The sequence below is a fragment of the Anabrus simplex genome, chromosome 5 (genome assembly GCF_040414725.1).
Source record: "Anabrus simplex isolate iqAnaSimp1 chromosome 5, ASM4041472v1, whole genome shotgun sequence".
Lineage (NCBI taxonomy): Eukaryota > Metazoa > Arthropoda > Insecta > Orthoptera > Tettigoniidae > Anabrus > Anabrus simplex.
This window is the reverse complement of record NC_090269.1, coordinates 49,146,368-49,169,380: the sequence shown is the minus strand read 5'-3', so window position 1 is coordinate 49,169,380 and position 23,013 is coordinate 49,146,368. Positions and strand designations below refer to the sequence as shown.

General features: G+C 38.8%; 1 long non-coding RNA gene across 1 annotated transcript in view; it reads right to left on the bottom strand.

Moving 5' to 3' along the window:
- The window catches only part of LOC136874316 (uncharacterized), a 277,138-nt gene extending 255,162 nt beyond the window's left edge, over positions 1-21,976 (bottom strand). Inside the window, exon 1 of the long non-coding RNA XR_010860251.2 lies at positions 21,914-21,976. This is a non-coding gene — a long non-coding RNA (uncharacterized lncRNA). The remainder of the gene's footprint in view (positions 1-21,913) is intronic.
- Between the last annotated feature and the right edge of the window lie 1,037 nt (positions 21,977-23,013).

Here is a 23,013-nt window from a genome sequence, read left to right as displayed (position 1 = left end):
CAATGTGTTGTTGTAGGTGCGATTTAAGAAATGTGAAGATATTGCAAATTTCCTTTACCCTAATGTAATGGCAAGTATTGCTTACAAGGAAATTTTGAATGTTTTTGTGGCTAAATGTATAGATTTTCTTTCCGTTAGTAGGCTTCAAGTTAAAAGGAAAGTTGTCCAGCTCTTAAATGTAAATTCATTGGATCATGTGTGTAAGGAATGTGCCGATATTTTTATCGACAAGTGTCCTAATGTGATGTACAATGCTTTTAAATGAGAAAGAAAAGACAAATCTAACCGTGAAAGTTCAGGCAGGTATGCTAAAGCTAAAAAAGTAATGCATAGATGAAAGATCAAACCCTTTCACAGCAGTCCATTTCACGCCTTGATTATATGTCTAATTTCAGTCTTTAAATAATAACCTGTTAAATAATTCTTCATTCATGTATCCAGAATTGCTTTAGCAATTTTGAAGTTAATATTTTAGCAACATTTTCTTTTTAGACGTAATTTATTTATCCATTTCCGGATATATATTTCCACTGATATTTGAATTAGCGCAAATATTCAGGTCACGCCACTAGGAGCGCCACTTGCGAATTGTCTCCCATTTTAACAAGGCTAAATCCGGAAGTGTTGCGTATTGTCTCTACTGTGTTTGATTACACCACGCCTTGTGCCTTCATTCCTCGTTATTTAATCACTATTTTATAATTATAAACAAGCATATATATACCGGTATGTATGATAACCATATTTTAATTTGATTACGTACTCTTCCAAACTCTTTAAATGTAATAAAATAAAATAAATGCAACGTACTACTTTTCTTCGAGCTCGCATACAGTCGAGTGAGTGCGACGGTTGCTTCTCCAATGAACTATGTCTAATGTCCACGTACAAAGGCAAGGTGCTCCGCCAATTTGTTTACATCAAGATTAATATCTTGTGAAAGAAGTATAGACAAAGTTTGACGCTGATCTGATAAAATTATTTTTGGAGATGGAGAAGGACCGTTCAACATCGCAGAAGTCATCAGTAAATATTTTGAAAGAGAAAACTTGCTCGGCGAAATATATTCCGGATGTTCTTCTTGTTCTCCATGAATGCTGCTTTAAATTTGTAACAAGGTTCAATGACCAATGCAATGCACCTGTCCATCCCAGATTCTGACAGTTATTGTTTGGAGGCATTCGGCAAGTCCGACTCTTTGTCCGTGAAGTCCAGAAATCACATATTTAAAGGAACTCTTCTGTTAACCCAACTTTAGCAGTTGGAATCTTTTCTACGGTATATGAAAGGAAATTCGACAATTATTTTACTAGAGTCTGAAAAATAAAACTAACCGAAACCATTTTTGTAAATTGAATAATTACCTAGATATGCACAAAAATATTACATTCTTCACGTGATATGTACAATATGTAAAATTTCTAAAAATATATAAAATGAAACCCAAGTATAACCATATCAAAAGCACAATTCACCGACATTTTCCCTTTTCAGTCGTCTACAAGTAAAGGAACAAAATATGTAATATGTTGTTGAAACGTCATCTTTTTCCCTTTTACATTAGGACGTTGCTCAGTAGTATATACAGTTTTTGGGAAAATGCTGAGACTGTATCTTAATTAAGGCCACGGCTGCTCCCTTCCGACTCCTAGCCCTTTCATAACCGATGGTCGCCGTAAGACCAACCCAGTTTCAACATCATCATTCTTCACGAGCCCGAGGTATCCGTTCTTCTACATTCACGTGGATGAATAGCATATTGAAACTGAACGACACTTCTCACGAAATTCTCAACTGATAAGACGTACTTAACAAACGCGCAATCTTTCTTTGGATGTCTTCTACTTACGTTTTGGTGCGACGTAAAGCCACTTGAAAAAAATTACTAACACTAGATGGAGAGGAATTAAAACTAATACAGAAGTATTTTAAAGGAAGTGGATGGTCTACTAGAGGTGATGGAAAGGAGGGAAAATGAAATGGCGTATGGCTTTTTTTGTGTGCCGGGAGTGTCCGAGGACATGTTCGGCTCGCCAGGTGCCGGCCTTTTCATTTGACGCCCGTAGGTGACCTGAGTGTCGTGATGAAGATGAAATTATGATGAAGACAACACATACACCCAGCCCCCGTGCCAGCGAAATTAACCAATTAAAATCCCCAAGCCTACCGGGAATCGAACCCAGGACCCTTGTGACCAAAGGCCACCACGCTAACCATCTGCCCACAGAGCCGGACGGAAAGGAGGAAAAGTAAGTTTATAGGCCATAAAGAATATCCATCAATTCATAAACTGAGAACTTCCTCATGAACAAGCTGGTTTACGTACAGCCAGAGAAACCAGAGACAACAAACATTCGCTGCTTTTAGAAAGAAAGCAAGCGAGTTCCAGAAAGATATTTACCTATAATTTACTAACTTCACTAAAGCTTTCGGCTGTATGGTTCACAAGTTATGACAACCACTTACGAAAACAGTATAGTATTAACAACCACACTCTCCCACCATACCAGAAGAGGAACAGGCGATTCGATAAATAAATAAATAAATAAATAAATAAATAAATAAATAAATAAATAAATAAATAAATAAATAAATAAATAAATAAATAAATAAATAAATAAATAAATAAATAAATAAATAAATAAATAAATAAATAAATAAATAAATAAATAAATAAATAAATAAATAAATAAATAAATAAATAAATAAATAAATAAATAAATAAATAAATAAATAAATAAATAAATAAATAAATAAATAAATAAATAAATAAATAAATAAATAAATAAATAAATAAATAAATAAATAAATAAATAAATAAATAAATAAATAAATAAATAAATAAATAAATAAATAAATAAATAAATAAATAAATAAATAAATAAATAAATAAATAAATAAATAAATAAATAAATAAATAAATAAATAAATAAATAAATAAATAAATAAATAAATAAATAAATAAATAAATAAATAAATAAATAAATAAATAAATAAATAAATAAATAAATAAATAAATAAATAAATAAATAAATAAATAAATAAATAAATAAATAAATAAATAAATAAATAAATAAATAAATAAATAAATAAATAAATAAATAAATAAATAAATAAATAAATAAATAAATAAATAAATAAATAAATAAATAAATAAATAAATAAATAAATAAATAAATAAATAAATAAATAAATAAATAAATAAATAAATAAATAAATAAATAAATAAATAAATAAATAAATAAATAAATAAATAAATAAATAAATAAATAAATAAATAAATAAATAAATAAATAAATAAATAAATAAATAAATAAATAAATAAATAAATAAATAAATAAATAAATAAATAAATAAATAAATAAATAAATAAATAAATAAATAAATAAATAAATAAATAAATAAATAAATAAATAAATAAATAAATAAATAAATAAATAAATAAATAAATAAATAAATAAATAAATAAATAAATAAATAAATAAATAAATAAATAAATAAATAAATAAATAAATAAATAAATAAATAAATAAATAAATAAATAAATAAATAAATAAATAAATAAATAAATAAATAAATAAATAAATAAATAAATAAATAAATAAATAAATAAATAAATAAATAAATAAATAAATAAATAAGTCTTCTTCCCCCAGGCCTTTTCCCAATCACCTGGGTTGGGTACTCTGTATGGATGTAGCCAAGTTTTACGGTCGGGTGCCGTTTCTTTGTAGGGAAAAGTATTCTCTATTACGCGTTTCTGTGATGGTTTGTAGTGTGATGTGTTGTATGTAAATGGATATGTGTATTAAGGCAAACACAAACACCTAGCCCCGAGGTATAGGAATTGATTAGGCCTAAACGAAGTTAAATCCCTGTCCCGGTCGGGAATCGAACCCGGGGCCCTCTACACCTCTGAGTCACTACGCTGTCCATTCAGCCAAGGAGTCGGATGATCGAAAATTAATAATACAATTATTGTTTGACAAATTTTAACTGTCTCGTATTTCACATACCTTGCTATTATCACGTTATAGCGTCCACTCTTCTCTTCACGTTATTTCAATCCTGAATTCCTTGAAAACATTAGACAATTTATTGAGAAACTATTTCGCCGCTAGCAATCCCGTGCAATACGTAAACAAATAATAATAATAGGTATGGAATGAAAATAAATTATAAATTAGATACATAAATTGTATACAATATACGACAGTATGACATATTCTATTATTATCTGACGACTTGCAGTTGACAACATACTGCCAAGGAAGGTTCGGAAAGTTCCATGTACAACATAATTAATGCCGGCCATCTCATGCGTGTCAAGGCCATAGTCATACCACATTCATACGTCAGGAAATTAGTGGACTGCTCCTAGCGTTTCGTATTCTTTGTCAGTCGACTCTAATTAGATCTGCCTTCTCCCGAAAAAACCCTTCCTCTATCCCTCCGTTCTTAATTATATTTTATTTGACTGACTGAGTGATTGGTTACGAAGTAAATTATAAGCAAACGCAGGTCACTGAACCTTTGGTTAGCCTACTTTCAACGCACGAAAAATGATGATGATGATGATGATGTTGATGATGCTTGTTGTTTTAAGGGGCCTAACATCGAAGGTCATCGGCCCCTAATGGTAATAAATGAAAGAACAAAAATTTCAAAGGCATCCACTGACCAAAATAAAAATAAAATATGTCATGAAGAATGAATGGATGGACAGGAACCCAACAAAACACAAAACAAACAAACAAAAACCAGTGGATCGGACTCAAAACAGATCGAAAATAACATTATTACCGACCAAGGAACCACTTATAAAGCACAATGATGCTTGGTGTCTAAAGGGGGTGCAAAATCCACATCTATGGCCCCACAGAATGTTACATGTCGCGAGTAAAATAGAACCATGGTATGTGTCATGTTGGGGTATTAATCAGAAGTAGCGAAGACTCACGGTGTTCCACAAAAGTATTGCAATACGTACAATTAACGCAGACCTGTGGTGTCTCTCACACAATGGCGCAACTCATAGCCAACGCAAACCGAGAAGATTCCCCACCTAGGTGTACTAAACACGGGCGCCGGTATTCCCGTGGTGTTCCTCACGTAGTGGGTACTAACCACAGGAAACGCAGACCCACGGTGCTGCTCATATAGTGGTACAACTCACAGGCTACGCCCAGACCCGCGGTGTTGCTCACATGGGTACGACGCACGGGTGCTGGAATCCACCAGGCCAGGCTTTTACTGCTAATAATCACAAACCTATTTTGTACCGAATTTAGTGGTACTACTCGCAAGTACAGGCAACCTATGGTGTTCCCCGCGTGATGGTACGATTCAAATTCGTTTCATGGTTCTAATTAAGTCAGCCCTTGGTCGCCCCTTTTAGTCGCCTCTTACGACAGGCAGGGGATACCGCGGGTGTATTCTACATGTGCGTCCCCCACCCGCAGGGGGTAGTGTGTTCGGTCCGCGAGAGGTATTTTATTTCCCTCAAGTCCGCCGGCAAGCCGGTTAGGACCCCCCTATCCGCCACCTGGGACGCGCCACGTGGGAGTATCACCTCTCCCCCTGCTACGCCAGCGTAGCAGGTTCGTGGCACGAAGAATGGACAGTGGTAAAAGCGGAACTGAAGATGAGGAGAGCTCGAGCCTAACTTATATGCAACATGTTTGTGACATATAGGCCCAGTTTATTCCACCTCAGTTAACATTTAACTGCGTGTTAAATTAATGTAATAGTGAATTTAACCAAATTAGCATTTAACCAACACTGATTAAGGCTAACAATCTGTTAAACTCTCAGTTAACTTAACTGCCCTGGTGCAAGCAGTTAAATTCTCTGTTAGCTCAAAGCATGGCAGGTGCATTAGATGCAGAACTTCTGTATCTTGAATATTGGAATATGATAGACCTTTCCCAGAAAGAAACAGAAGATATGTATTTCATACAGTTGTTTCAGTTGCTTGATCGTATGTTGGCTAACGTCAGTTTGCACATTGAATTCACTAGAAATATTTTGCCAGCCGTCACTTTAACATTGAGCACGGATCCATTAGTTTGCTTACTTTCTATAATAAGTACGTACTTAGAAGTAATTTACAAAAGAAGAGTAATTTGAACCACGCACTTTCTTCTTGGCTTTTACATATTGGTGTACAGAGCAGCAGTATGGGTTGTAGTAAGGTTGTAAAGGAGGGGGCATACAAGTCTCTGGTAAGACCCCAAATAGAGAGTATGGTTCCAGTGTATGGGACCGTCACCAGGATGGCTTGATTCATGAACTGAAAAAAGAAAAAAAAAGACAAAGAAAAGCAGCTCGATTTGTTCTGAGTGATTTCCGACAAAAGAGCAGTGTTACAAAAATGTTGCAAAGTTTGGGCTGGGAAGATTTGGGAGAAAGGAGACGAGCTGCTCGATTAAGTGGTATGTTCCGAGCTGTCAGTGGAGAAATGGCGTGGAATGACATTAGTAGACGAATAAGTTTGGGTGGTGTCTTTAAAAGTAGGAAATATCACAATATGAAGATAAAGTTGGAATTCAAGAGGACAAATTGGGGCAAATATTCCTTTATAGGAAGGGGAGTTAGGAATTGGAATAACTTTCCAAGGGAGATGTTCAAGAGATTTCCAATTTCTTTGAAATCATTTCAGAAAAGTCTATGAAAACAACAGATTGGGAATCTGCCACCTGGGCGACTGCCCTAAATGCAGATCGATAGTGATTGATACATCCTTTCTACATGGTTCCCAGTTCTGAGGTGATTTCTGTTTTACCTTATTACTACCTTATACTCTTATTTGAAGACTTAATACTGGAGTTAACAGATACTTTTTCAAGGGATAACCATTATCACCCAGTAGAATACCATCTAGGTTTCAAGTTATGCTCTAAGCTGGCAGTTATTGAAAATAGTGGTTCCATGAACGGATTCGGGCCAACGTGAAATAACATTCCTAATACCTACGTATTTTTTAATCGGAAGTTGTCTGCATATTCCACCGACTTTTCTACTAATTGAGAATGGTATGTTATTCCTTCCGCGCGGCATCTCTCCAACCTCTAATCGGCAATTTTCTTTCTTTGCTCTTCTTTTCAAATTTTCGTACAGCTGTTTTATTTGCTTAATTGTACGTTGATTAATCTTGGCATGCGCATTACATTAATTACAAATTTTCTGTCAAGCCTCACTTTTGGCTTTCAGCACTTATTTCCAAAAATTTATCTCAAAAAGAAGATAATTTTGAACCTCGTATTCTCGGCTTTTTCCATTTTGTATTACCGGTAGTCTATTCAGCAAAAGCAAATTCACAGTCAAGATACAGAATGGTTGCCTAGCTATACTTCCTCTTAAAACAATAATCACCACCCACCACCACCACCACCACCACCACCACCTCCTCCTCTTCCTCCTCTTCACAGTGAAGACAACCTCGCTATGTTGACTTCACGTTCCTGTATTTAAACAAAAGTGCATCGGAGCACATTCAAAACCCACGGGTTCTGCCACTGCCTTTTCGATTCGCACTGATCATGACTCCCATAAGAGTTAACAGCATGTTAGCTAACATTTCCCAAAAAAACAGGAATCTTTCTTTTTTTTTAATATTTGAAACAAGGATGACTGATTATTCGAAAAAGACCGTAAATTACTTTTCGTCTCCCAAAATTAAAATAAAATTTCACATTTTAACACGTTTATAAAGGAAATTCATTACTCTATCAAACAATAAACGTAAGATTTCGATATTTTCGAATTTAACACAACGGATTGGTTGCGCTCTAGTGGGCACATGTACCTAGTCACAGATTTATCACGAGTTTACCTCCCTTTACCCTATGCTTCATTTACTATGGAAAGGTATTTCATAATGTATAGTGACATACATTATTCAGTATTAAGGAATATAGGGGTGGCTTCTTTCACACAGGACCTCAAAAAATGTCAAAGTGCAGTTTAACTTTTTGAAAATAGCTTACTAATCCATTCTCTATTAGAAAAGCAGTAAATCAGTCACTATCAATCAATCACTACTGATCTGCATTTAGGGCAGTCGCCCAGGTGGCAGATTCCCTATATGTTGTTTTCCTAGCCTTTTCTTAAATGATAGCAAAGAAATTGGAAAATTATTAAACATTTCCCTTGGTAAGTTATTCCAGTCCCTAACTCCCCTTCCTATAAACGAATATTTGCCCCAATTTGTCCTCTTGAATTCCAGCTTTATCTTCATATTGTGATCTTTCCTACTTTTAAAGACACCACTGAAATTTATTTGTCTACTAATGTCCTCCCACGCCATCTCTCCACTGATAGCTCGGAACATACCACTTAATCGAGCAACTTGTCTCCTTTCTCCCAATTTTTAACACTGTGTTAAAAAACAGCTTGTTATAACTGAGTTTCAATAAAATGAGCTTGGGTTGGTATAGTGCAGTAAAACATGCTGAAAGTGGAACACGGTTTTCCTTTTCCACGTAACTATGTAGAAAAGAATAGTATATATATCTCATTTTCGCATCCGCAGATAAAAATCTATGTATTGTGATTTCGGAAATATTTGCAACTGTTTCTCGTACAGTACGCATACTCTTGATGACCATCTCTCAACAGTGTGTCATTATGATTTATGGTCATTACCTTCACCATCCACCTGTCGAGTCCTCCTCGGCTCATTAATTAACATCGAACATAGTTTGCTGTAAACCGGAGGCCATTAATGGGATAAGGCAATGAGGGGAGTGATTAATCACAAGTTTTAGAGGTAAATTTCATACAAGTTGAACACCGAATGGAGTTATTCCCATTTGTTCACATTGGCCCAACTGTCAGTGAAAGAGAACACACATGTTTTCACTACAGCCACCAAGAAAAGTCAGAGAGCATTTCGTCAAATTCTCGCAGTTGTTTCGTATAAGCGTCACCGTGATAAATAGTCCCGTGTGTTATCTGCGCACTTTTTAGCGATAGATTTGTGTACGAGTGTGAGGAGTAAGGAGAGAGCTTTCCCGGTTCGGTTAGTACTGCCAACTGAATGGAAATGAAATCTGAATTGAATCGATGATATGATCGATCGATATGAATTTTCTAAACCTTTGTTATCTTAAGCCAACAACTGTGTCACACACACAATATATAACATTACATAACATTTCTCGATGCGAATCTTATTCCTAGAGTGAATTCTATAGCTTGGCTTTGCTGTGTAAATAACAACAGTACTAGTACGTAAAGTGTACGCCAGATGTCGCACAGCGATGCATTAGCGATTCATAGATTGTGTTTCAAAGGTTGCCTGTACGAATCTCGAAGATTGCCGAAGTCGACCGATTCAGCACTAGGGTGTAAATCTATCGCTAAAAAGTGCGCAGATAATACTTAGTGGATGTCAAGTCTATCTGTCCATTTTGTGACTGTAGGGGACACCTGTAATAGGATGTGCACTTTCTTGCAATGGCGTCTCGTCACCTTAAATTTGTTCAGGGCTAATTTAAAATAATTCTTTTGTTGTATGCAAAATACAAAATAAAGTTGATGCCCGTTACTGTACAAAAATTGACCCTGACACTAGTGTCCAAAAGTTAAGCATAATCACTAAACGAGGCCATACCGCCTGATAGGAATGTCAGACGGATTGCTGAAAAAGCGGAAGATGAATCACACACCATGTCACAAAACTTGTCCAAAAAAAAAAAAAATGTCAGAAAGGTTCGGATAGCTAAGGTACACATTTGACAACAACGAACAAAACTTGGCAATGTCCTTCACAACAAAATATGCTGTTAATAGGGTTTTTTTTTGCTAGGGGCTTTACGTCGCACCGACACAGATAGGTCTTATGGCGACGATGGGATAGGAAAGGCCTAGGGGTTGGAAGGAAGCGGCCGTGGCCTTAATTAAGGTACAGCCCCAGCATTTGCCTGGTGTGAAAATGGGAAATCACGGAAAACCATCTTCAGGGCTGCCGATAGTGGGATTCGAACCTACTATCTCCCGGATGCAAGCTCACAGCAGTGCGCCTCTACGCGCACGGCCAACTCGCCCGGTTTAATAGGGTTTATGGTTCCCTAACGGCCGCACATGCTTTACAGCGACGTGGCATGCTCTCTATCAGATGATCCAAGAGCTCTTCTGGCAGTCGACCCCATTCCTCCGAAAGGACAATGCGAAGGTCTTGGAGGGTCCTTGGTGGATGCTCACGGGACGCAACTCGCCTCCCCAATGCATCCCAGGTATGTTCTATAGGATCCAGATCCGCAGATCTCGCTGGCCAGTCCATGCATTGAGTGACTTCCCAAGATAGAAATTCATCCACCAGAGCAGCGCGGTGCGGTCGGGCATTATCGTCCATTAAGAGGAAGTCTGGACCAACCGCACCTCTGAAGCGTCGAACATGTGGTCTCAGTACCTCATCCCTGTGTTTCCGAGCGTCAGCAGTGTTCCTCGGACCACCCATGAAGATGTGCAGGTCCGTACGGCCATTCAACATGATGTCGCCCCACACTATGACGCTACCAGCACCACACTGGTCCCGTCCCACGATGTTCCTGTGGTTGTATCGGCTACCCGGTTCTCTCCACATTAATGTGCGACGGGAATCGTTCTGCAAACTGAAGAGGGATTCATCTGTGAAGAGCACATGCCTCCATTCATTAATGGTCCAGTTTCGATGTTGACGGCTCCACAGTAAACGGATCCGTCTCTGTGCTGGAGTTAGCGGGACGCACACCGCTGGACGTCGGGCAAACAGCCCTGCTGTTTTGAGTCTCCAGAACACAGTTTGCCGGGAAACGGCAACCCCTGAGACGGCTCCAAGCTCCGCCGACAATTGTCTTGCAGGTGCACTCCGATTTCGTCGGGCGCTTAAGGCCAGATATCGGTCCTGCTGTGGGGTGGTTACCCTTGGTTGACCTGGTACTGGCCTACAACTAACATCTCCTGTGTCTCGAAATCGTCTCCAAAGCCTGGAAATAACACTTTGTGGCACATTCAAGAATACGGCGACTTCGGTCTGTGTTTGGCCTGCTTCCAGGCGGCCGAGTATTCTACCCTGCAAAACGGGGTCCAAATGGCGTCGTTGTGCCAGTATGTTGTCATGTTCACCACGAGGCTACACGCCGCACACTATAACAGGGCAAACACGACTGAGGGAATATGGGGCGCAGGCACTGGCTGCGTTTACCTTGCGGTTACGCCGCTAGTCAAAGCAGGGAACACTCCTTTCCTATGCAGAGCCAACACGTAAGGTTGGTAGGTGCATATGTCGTGCGATTTGCGGTCTATTTCCTGTTGCCCTGCTTACTCCTAACTTATGCTAAACTTTTGGACACTAGTGTAGATAACATGATGTTGAAATCTTCGCTGAGGCAGTAAAACGCTGGCCTACTGAGATCAAGTTTACAGGTTCGATCCTGGTTCAGTTCGGTGGTATTTGATGGTGCTCAAATACAGCAGCCTCTGTCGGCAGATTTTACCAGCACGTAAAAGAACTACTACCGTAAAAGTAGTGTTAGTGGGACGCAAAACAATTATTATTATTATCATCATCCGGCTCCTTGGCTGAATGGTCAGAGTTGAGGCCTTCGGTTCAGAGGGTCCCGGGTTCAATTCTCGGCTGGGTCGGGATTTTAATCGCGTGTGATTAGTTCTTCTGGCTCGGGGACTGAGGACTGGCTGTCCGTATTTGTCCCAACACTCTCCTCTTCATATTCAGACAACACACTACATTATCAACCATCAAAGAAACACATAATAGTGATTACATCCTTCTACATAGGGTTGGCGTCAGGAAGGGTATCCGACCGTAAAACAGTGCCAATTCCACATGTGCGATACAACTGTTTCCACCCGCGACTCCACAATGTGTTGGGAAAAGTGGTAGAAGATTATTATTATTATTATTATTATTATTATTATTATTATTATTATTATTATTATTATTATTATTGTACCGGTAATATTCCGGGAGTTTTTACAAAGAAGGTGCGGGCCGGGGAGATGAACATCACAGCACAAAATTAAGATCATAACTTTAATGTATTCTAAAGGTTGGATTAATTTGCTTTACTTCATATTTTCCCTTTTCTTTAGAGGATTAAGAGACCGGGCGAGTTGGGCGTGCGGTTAGGGGCGCGCAGTGTGAGCTTTCATCAGGGAGATTGTGGGTTCGAACCCCACTGTCGGCAGCCCTGAAAATGATTTTCCGTGGTTTCCCTTTTTCACACCAGGTAAATGCCTGGGCTGTACCTTAATTAAGGCCCCGGCCGCTTCCTTTCCACTCCTAGACCTTTCCTATCCCATCGTCGCCATATCTGTGTCGGTGCGACGTAAAACAACTAGCAAAAAATATGAATGCACACACCGATTAATACAATTATGTTACATAATAATTTACCAATGGGTTTTAACCCATAAACGCACAGCATGCGATAGAGGGGACCAGCCGTCGTAAAATGAAATTTCCCGAACCTAGTAACTAGTCTAGGTGGAGGGTTCCCCGATTTTCATAACATGGGGAAAAGTGCAAGGTAATTCTGGAAAGATTGTAACATGCGAATATAGTTTCCAAGCCTAGCATACTCTTACGGTGTAATACATGAACATGAACATGACAAGACCGCAGGGAGCGGAAGATTTTCAAGCCCACAAGAGGGCATTCCAAGAGAGAGATAAAATTTTCCAGAAAGCGCTGGTACCTTACAAACACCTTAAGGGTAATAATTTACACTGTCTCCAGCCAACTCAAGCGGCTTCAAAAGAGAATACAAGAGTTAACGTTAACCATTTAACTTTTAAAGGCCCAGAAGGAAATTCAAAACTGCAGTACAAATTCAATGGGGCCAGTAAACCTTAGTGGCCAATAACAACAACTAGTCCACACATCCAGTGACTAGATATCAGAGCTCCCAAAGTAACATCGAAATTTGATAATGAAAGAACATTAATCCTTAAGGATACAAGGTTTTAAAGGGCCCTTTGAACTTGCCGAAAAACACCCTTGCATTGGTTTACATACAAGATACCTTAAGCCTACCATCATCCCTTATTCACTATATCAGACTTAACGTCTTACCTCCATGCCCATTAGTCGTGAGCCCGCACAATAAGGAGTGCACGGTCAGGTCCAAGTATCATGGCGAGCCCCCCCCCCCCCCCCCCCGAAAAAACCTCTCATTGGTAGCCAAGGAGAGGCGAGGCGTGTTGCCAAGGGACAGAGGTAAGTGGCACGGGTGCCAACCTTAGGGGAGGAAATCAGATCTTTTACCCTGGAGCCATAACTTGGGAGGAGGGAGAATATAATTTATTATTAATCAGCTAATTGACATAATCCTAAAAACATCTAGACATAAAAAATAGACACCGATTAAAAGTAGAGGTACACAACAGCTTGCAAGCATGAATATAAGGCAGAACAAACAAGAAGAAACGGGGGGTGGGGAAATTCACGGTAAAATTATTATTATTATTATTATTATTATTATTATTATTATTATTATTATTATTATTATTATTATTATTGTACCGGGCGGTACACCCCTACGCCGCACTTTTAAATCTTGCGCCAATGAAACCTCCTCTACAGGAGAAAAACCGAACTTGGAACTTGACTTACTTAAACTTTTCCTCAGAAGATGTCACTACCGTAAGATTTTTTTAATGGTGAAGTTTCCTGAACTGTATGCCTTTCAACTTGTTTTGTTTTCCGTTCTTCAAGAAGTGTGGGCATTCTCTCATAGATGTCTCTGCTAAAGAACTATGATAAGGCACCCTGGTGCGAAGTTAAGGAACTTTTTTGAAGAAATTTTGTATGCCTAAGTTTGTTCTTTACTAAATTTCGTTCATTCATTGGTGGGTTGGCAATATTTAACTTTTTCTTCCGACAGTTTTGAATTTAGCCAATCCAGAATTTCTGTAGTTAATTTCCTACCAATCACAGGCTTCTTCTTCGATTTGGTGTGTAACTTTTAAATTCTCCAATAAAGTGAGAGGGTGTGGCTATTTTATTCATGAAAGGTCTCGAACTTTCCCCGAGGGTTTATAAACTGCTGATTTTCGCGTCTCTTGGCCATTTGATGAACAGCTATCTAAGTGTGTGGATGTGAAGCAGGAGGCGGGTGGTGCCTCTCATCAGGCAGCAGGTCTTCAGCAAGGTAATGGCCATTTAACATCTTTATTTCTGGCTAGCTCAGCAGTTTTACCCGCGGGAAAGGTCCGAAACCTTTACCATGTAACCTATCTTTCTAAACATGTAATTTTCTGCCGGCTTATGTAAAAATTAAATCTGTAACTGTAATTCGGGTATAGAGAGTGATTTACCCTCTCGAGCTCCCCTTCATTTTGGTTTGAGGTGACTACGTTTTGGTAACTGATTTTCTTCTCTTCCTTAATGTCTTAAATAATTCTTATACGAGTCACCTCCATAGTTTGGGAATAGCCCCTGATTCATCGACCTGGTGTCTTTTAGGTTTTAAGAAGCTACATAGAGGAGTGCAAGTGTTCGCTTCCTTTCATTTTGTTTTCGGGCCATTTATTTACCTGTTATTCGTTCTGCACGAAGGCCCTGTAGGCTGGGTACGAGATACCCCTGTTTCATTTTGTAAGTTGTGCCTTGATGGCAATTAATTGTTAAGTCTGGTATTGCCTTCAATAGGCTTGAAAAACTGAGAACGTGTCAGCTCTTTTCTAGTGTTGTTTGAATGCCTCTGGGAGGCTTGGCATTGTAAAATGGGAGCAAGTGCTCCATGTTATTAGGGGTTTTCTGCCTTTGAACAAATTTGGGTGTTGAGCTAGGAACTCGAAATTGTAAAACTAGGGGCATGTAGCCCAAGAGAGTTAAAATTCTTGGATCCTATTAAATTTTGTTGTTATTGATTGTTAAAACTCAGAAAATATAACCTTGTTAAAGTTTTAAATTAACTTTGATTTGGTAGTTAGACCCATTCATCCCGGCACCTTGTTTCACCTCTGCTGATCCACCAACCACGGTAACAATTATTTTTATTAATATTATTATTATTATTATTATTATTATTATTATTATTATTATTATTATTATTATTATCAGGAACTTCCGTGGCTTAGGCGGCAGCGCGCCAGCCTCTCACCGCTGGGTTCCGCGGTTCAAATCCCGGGCAGTCCAAGTGAGATTTGTCCTGGACAAAGCGGAGCCGGGACAGGTTTTTCTCCGGGAACTCCGGTTCTCCCTGCCTTATTCCATTCCAGCAACACTCTCCAATCTCTTTTCATTTAGTCTGTCATTCATTAATCATTGCCCCCAGAGGAGTGCGACAGGCTTCGGCAGCCGGTACAATTCCTATCCTCGCCGCTAGATGGGGGCTTCATCCATTCCATTCCTGACTGGAAACAAACAGGCTGTGGATTTTCATTTTCATTATTAGGGCTCAGATAATTACGTGCTTAACTTTTCAAAAATATGTATTTATGTGAAGAAAATATGTGATTACGTTTCCAAAACATATTCTTAAATTTGTACTATAATCATACCCCCCAGTTACTTGAAAATATAGTTGAAACGTCCAGCTGCTTGAATAACCAGTCCATAATGTTCTCGCGTAACAGGCCGGCGTACAGTGGGATATTTCATCAATCTAGGGCAAGCGATTCCAACTGAGGTGCTTCCACGGCCCCGGCAGCAGCCCCGGTGCTGTGCTATAGCACCTTTGGTGTGGAGGGGGAAGGAGGGGAAGTGACAAAGACAGAATCACAGGTCAAGTCAGCGCGCAGCTTATAAAAACGTTATTTATGACAGTTCTGTGAACACATAAACACACAATTTATTCTGTACATACTTTGCGTTTGCCTTAATGTACATTTAGCGTTTAAGTCGATTGCTGACATCGTTTTGCGACAACTAATTTACCAATAATGGATACAATCGATTTGGCAGTAGAAATTCTAAGTACAGCCTCTAAGTCCGCATCAGACAGAGAAGTCCTAGTTCTCCATTTATTTAAATTCAGAATTGAAAACATCTGTGTTTTTAATTAATTAATTAATTAATTAATTAATTATTTATTTATTTATTTATTTATTTATTTATTTATTTATTTATTTATTTATTTATTTATTGTTGCAATTTTCAGAGCAACAATAGTCCATAACTTGCTCGAACTGCGTCTTCTAAAGTATTGGGTTCAAGTATCTGTGGGTTCATTTTTGCAATAGGTCTTATGGCGATGATGGGATAGGAAAAGGCTATGAATGGGAAGGAAGCGGCCGTGGGCTTAATTATTTCGTTTGAAAATGGGAAGCCACGGAAAACCATCTTCAGCGCTGCCGACAGTGGGGTTCGAACCCACTATCTCCCGGATGCAAGCTCACGGCTGAGCGCCCCTAACCACGCCGCCAACTCCACCGGTGTTTTTTTCTTAGCACCACATCTAAGTCTAATTCTAAACAGTTCTTAATAATACAAAACCAAAAACGAAAACAAATCTACTAAATTGCATGTAAAACAATTCCTAATGAGTAAGTATCTCTGAAGAACTTTGCAATTCTGATTTTAACTTAGCGATTTGTTCGGTTCTTGCTGCGCCAACGATGTCATCATAGGTGGAAACATGTTTATTGTTGTAGTGTCGTCGTACGGGTGAAGTCTTTACGGTTAAAATGACATGACAAATTAAACATTGAGCTTTCTCTTCGGTAGTGAGAACAAAATATGAATCCACCCATGAAGGATTAAACGACATTTTTAACGAAGGTGAATCCAACTGCTCCACTGTCTGTTCTATCGAATAGATTCTACTAATGAAATGTCGTATGGCTTTTAGTGCCGGGATATCCCAGGACGAGTTCGGCTCGCCAGGTGCAGGTCGTTCTATTTGACATAGATTCTACTGAGAATGACACACACACACACAGAGAGAGAGAGAGAGAGAGAGAGAGAGAGAGAGAGAGAGAGAGAGAGAGAGAGAGAGAGAGAGAGAGAGAGAGAGAGAGAGAGAGAGAGAGAGAGAGAGAGAGAGAGAGAGAGAGAATGAATGTACTGTCTCTTACGCACACATTCACCGACCACTGCGCGGGGTAGGTGGGGAAGGAGGGAGAAGGTGCTGCTGAGAGCAGCGCTGGTGCGCCCCGGCACTAAGTGCTCGAGTTGGAAAGGCCTGATCTAGGGGATCTTCAGTCATTGTTTGATTTATATTTGCCTGTGTCAGGTTTTGACTTCCCATTCGATTAATATAAGGTATTGTCCGGCCCCGCGGTGTAGGTGGCAACGCGTTCGCCTGTCACCCGGCGGCCCCGGGTTCGATTCTCGGCCGAGTCAAGGGTAAACGATTAATATCCCTGGTCTGGGGATTGGGTGTTTATGTCGTCCTTAACGTTCTTTCCCTCACATTCAACACTTTACACCTCCGCCATTTACATAATACACGCAGGTTCCTCACATATGGTGCAACTAGTGGCAGAAGATCTTTCTAGGTCGACGCCCCGAACAAATAGCATTAAAAAAATATAAGGTATTTACTTCTGTATTGACCAGTATTGCAGTCAGTTAGTGAATCTAAATATATCTAATTGCTCTTACAGGCTTTTAAGGCCGCCAGTTGTATCTAAATAAACTTTCAGTGACAATTAGTACATAACATTGGTTAGAAGGTACAATATAAACTTAATATAGTCACAGAATAGACTACACAAAACTTACGTAAATAAATGTTAATTAATCTGAATCACAGCTGTAATCGGAATGATCATACAAATTATTCACACGAGGCTCTTTTAGCAATCGTACAACCTCGGGCATTATTTCTGAACGTTTGGTCTTGGCAGGAGCACGTTTACTAGCAATACACTTATGGATCAGAGGCGAACAGCAGTCTATGAAAATGAAAATCCCCAGCCTGTTTCCAGTCATTCGACCGGGTCTGGAAAGCAGTCTAAGAATTTTTACAATTTATTTTACGTCGCACAAACACAGATAGGTCTTAAGGCGACGATGGGATAGGAAAGGACTAGGAGTGGGAAGGAAATCACCGTGGACTTAATTAAGGTACAGCCCCAGCATTTTCCTAGTGTGAAAATGGGAAACCAAGGAAAAACATCCTCATGGCTGCCGACAGTGAGGTTCGAACCCACTATCTCCCGAATGCAGATTGAGAGCTACGTGACCCAAACCGCACAACCACTTGCTCGGTAATCAATGAATTAATTCCGTGCTTGTATTAACCCTTGACGAACTTGTAAAGAGTTCCCGGGATTTTATGCTGTCTATTTCTGGCCTCCTGTGCTGCTTCTGAAAGCTGGCCTATTGGTAAGAATACTCGCGGCTATGATATCTCTTCCGTGAAATAGTACTTTGTGCACACTTACGGGCATACAGTACCAAGAATGCTCTCTCAAATACAGTTCCAAAATGCAACGAGCGTACTCATAAAATTTGTCTGTGTCAACCGGGTAATCACAATTCAGGCATTCTAGAATTATTTGAACCGAGCTCGATAGCTGCAGTCGCTTAAGGGCGGCCAGTATCCAGTATTCGGGAGATAGTAGGTTCGAACCCCACTGTCGGCAGCTCTGAAAATGGTTTTCCGTGGTTTCCCATTTTCACACCAGGCAAATGCTGGGGCTGTACCTTAATTAAGGCCACGGCCGCTTCCTTCCCACTCCTAGTCCTTCCTGTCCCATCGTCGCCATAAGACCTATCTGTGTCGGTGCGACGTAAAGCAACTAGCAAAAAAAAAAAAAAAAAAAAAAAAAAAAATTGTAATCCTTATTAAGTCTGCATTTACCGCAGTTATTTCTGACGACCTTTCAGCATTTTTAAAAACATGCTGGCTGCCATCATTCGTGTTTCCTGCTTGTTGTTTATCCATATCTACCAACAGTTCGAGCTCACTACGAAATGTTTTATTTTTCCTTCCATTTTGATCCCATTTTCTTTGCCGCATACCTGCCAACTTCAGTATCTAGTCTGTAGGAAATGTGGAGAATACATTCCAAAAAGGTATTAAGAAATGAAGCAGTGAGAGCCCAAAAGTAAAAAAAAGCGTTGATCTACGTTTCTCTGAGAGAGAATACCAAGATTATTCATCTCCCACGGTTTCGCTTCACATAAATAACATGTTTACGTAGACGCACACGAGGATACAGAATTACAGACTTTTCCAATAAACTTATCTCCAGGGGCCTATTCCACAAAAGTATGGTCTTGTACATTACAAGTTACTAGTGTGGGTTCTTGTAATGTATGGAGTTGTACATTTCTGTTCCACAAAAGATTGATAGTCTCTTGTATATTACTAGTGAATTGTTACAAGTTTTACAAGTGACAACATATCAATAAACATACTACGTCATAGCATGAATCAGCTGTTTATCTTCATATTCCATTCGTTGAATTAGATTATGCTTGCTCATTAATCTTAATATCGTATTTTAAGTTAAGTTATGTAGCAAAGATCCAAAAAAACTCTAATATTTCTGTGATTTTCTCAATGCTACAAGGTTATTTTTCAGTTTATTTCTTTTATGATAGGAAATTACTCAGTTATTATCGCCCATTCTGTTCTTCCACGATCCTCGCATATGTTCCACGATAGTCTGACATACCCACCTTGGTCTGTCATTTGGAATCGGATGCCGCTAATAACGACATTCGGCCGCCAAACTTAATTGTTACAAAATTGCACACTCTGCATGAATTGTTAGAATGGTGTCAAGGAAAGGAAGTTATTCATTTTGAAGGAAATAGAAGGAAAGATATTCATTTCGGTGCATTCAGCGAGAGTCTGAAAAAACAAGACAAAATAAAGGGTTGGATGGAAATATTTGATTTGGAAAAGCTCATGGAGCTTTTGAGGGGAAAATTTGGATTAATGATTGGAATTACTTGGAATTAATGATTCCAGGAATGTCCTTCTTGGAACATGTTTGTTCAGTATTTTCAGGTCAAGGAACAATTTGAGGAAATTTTATATCATTTATTGCAGCTACCACAGAATGTATTGACCTACAGACCAAAGATTTTGCCATCCCATGCATATGTGCAATACCATGGTACTGACCACAATTTCCTAGCCAAAGCAGTGTTGTTAGTAGGCCTAACTGTTGTTTAGCAGAGAGAGATTTATTTCTGTTCGTAGGATGTTTCAACCTATGATAAATATCCATCAAAAGTTCTTCCACTTGTATTGTGCTTAACCTAAAACTCTCATTGTATTCAAATAGTGTTAAACTGGAAGTTTATTCTTTCCTTATACAGATGGTAGTTTTCATTTTCATTACCATCACTATCACTTCTGCTAGACCACATATTTATCAAAATGTATCTGAAATAAGTATATTTAAATAGCACTAGTATATTTATATATTATTGTCCATTCACTGGTAGAGAATAGTTCCCAATTCACTAGTAAATTACAAGTACTAGTACTTTTGTGGAACATACCTATAAAAATTCACTGGTAATTTGTAAGTATGGAGTAGTAAAGTACAACTGTAGAAAATTCTTTTGTGGAACAGAAACTCTGGTATTTGTACTAGTTACTAGAGAATTTACTTGTAATGTATAAGACCATACTTTTGTGGAATAGGCCCCAGTACAGTTAGTATGGTAGGAGTGAGATTGGCGATTTGTTCTTCTACATTTTGTACTTTACAACATCGACCGTTTCTTTTGAAGAAAAAGAAAAAAAACCTTATGGGCGACAATATCTGGTAGTAGAAGGAACTGGATTTGTCAAATTACAGATTTATGATTGTTATTGACATTATAAATAATTGCAGTAGGTACCGTAGAGACACAACACAACAAACTTTTCGTCATATGAATGCTCATCTCGAAACATTTGGCAATATATACCGTACTTCGTTCAGCACCGACACAACCCCACTTAACAACAATGTCAATGCTATTAACATCGCACAAAGTTCGAATAACGTCATCTTGGGCTTTATCAAGATTTGTTCCAGTATGATCAAGAAGGGACTGCACTGGTATTTCAGCGGATATTTATGCGATTGTTGTATCGTCAGGATAACAACGTTGCTTAGCATCTCTAACCTTATCGTATGATGGATAAATTTTACAGCTGACTTTTCTTGCCTGATCAAAAAAAAGACATACTGGTTTTCTGGAAGATTCGCATGAACTAGTAAAGCCAAAGCTTCATCTAATGATAATTTAGCCGGTACTTCAAGCGAAGATATTAGAGATTTCTTGACATTGGGGGAAGAAGAACAGCCTCCTTCACGATCGCTGCCGAGTCGTCTTTTCCTGCCTTCCACAGTTTTAATTCAGTAGCCGTCGACAGTTCCTCGTTGCTTGTAGATTCGGCAAGTGCTTTAATTTTTCAAATCGGAACTTTGGAGGCACATTTTTCAAACGCTTTCCTCGGTCTACCACTTGTTTTTAATATAATTATTTATCGGAGGATCAGACGCAATGTTCAAGTCGACTTCCTCTTCCAACCACTGTTGTGTTGTGGTCCCGGTGGTGATTGGCTTTGTCCCATTTAACCTGTATGTCATAAATAGATTTTTTTAAAATTCTAGCTCGTGAACTAATGACCGATTCTGCTACCCCGGTTTGTTCAGTTATGTAGTTCGTTAAACCTTCCAACCTCTTTGTTGACGCATGTTCTGCTCACATATAGAATGTAGCACGCCACGTAAATATGGGACCCATTTTAAAAAGTTTTAACGTTAGGCCTACTCTATTTCACAAACTTGTGCAAGATTTCTCGATTGTTTTCACTAATATACTACATACTGTACGCGTTAAAGTAAAATGAATCCCAAGCCTGAACATCACAGAACAACTAGTTAAAACCTTGTTTGAAATTCAAAAACTAGATTTTTCCCAAACGTTAACATACACTCTTTTCAAATTGATGTTATGAACTAACCCTACAATCAAATTCAAAGTTCCAATACAATATCTTACCTTAAGACACCAGCGATAATATTGCAGCACTGTACTGATCATTACGTGCAAGTACAACACGACACAAACGGCACAAGGCAAATGAACTGACAGCACGATGCGTAGGCCTATCTGGCGCAGGCTCTCAGCGCGCACACCTCATTGCCTCACTTCAGACCCTATTTGCAACCGTTGTTCGCGATCACCGTCCGAATTCCTGGCAGTTTCTTTTGAACTGGATGTTTAGCCATCTAAATTGCAGATATTCTATATTGCATGGACGAAAAACTTAATAAAGTTCCCCTAGACTGATGAAATCTCCCACTGTACGGCGCTTGTCGCAAGTAAATTCTACAAAACTGTGGATGCGCTATACGAAAACATGTACATGCTGTTTCCGAACTTGTCTCTGAAGAATGGAAGGAAAGGCCATTTCAAAACCTTTCGTAAGACAAAAATTCGCTACTTGATTTTCATCAGCAAATGACATTTATACAAAAAAAACTACTAGGGGAAGGTGGGGGATTTCCGCCACCGTGGGCAATACCGCCACTATTTAAATTAGAATAACCGAGCGTCGAACATGTGCGCGAATAAGCGTGATCTCTAGCGGGCGACCACCGAAACACTGCAAGGTACTTCAGTTTCCTGTAAACAAATGTGTTTCTACTCGGAGATTAAAAATCTAAAATCGTCCTTTATCATCTTATTTTGTGACATCAAGTTAACTGAGATAAGGGTAGTTTAAATCAGCGATCGTCAAATTACGGTTATATTTTATTAAAGTATGATCAATATTAAGTATTTTTAAATAAACTTTTGTTTTGTTTGATTTGTTGGTTAGGCAGTATTTCGATCCAAAGATAGCCATGTCCATGTGCTAACGGGGTAATGCTGCCACAGGTGGCGGTATTCCCCCCATGCACTATTTCAGTGGGCGCAATTGTGTTCTTTTATTTTCAGCCGAGAAGAACAGAAAAGGCTAAATGGACTTCGGAGGATTTGCCGAAATGTATTAAAGCAGTGAATGACGGCCAGTCTGTTGAAAGGTGTCTATTATCGGCACACTTTATCTTGGTGCATTTGTGTCCGGGGTGAGGAGTGAGGAGGGAGCTGTCCCG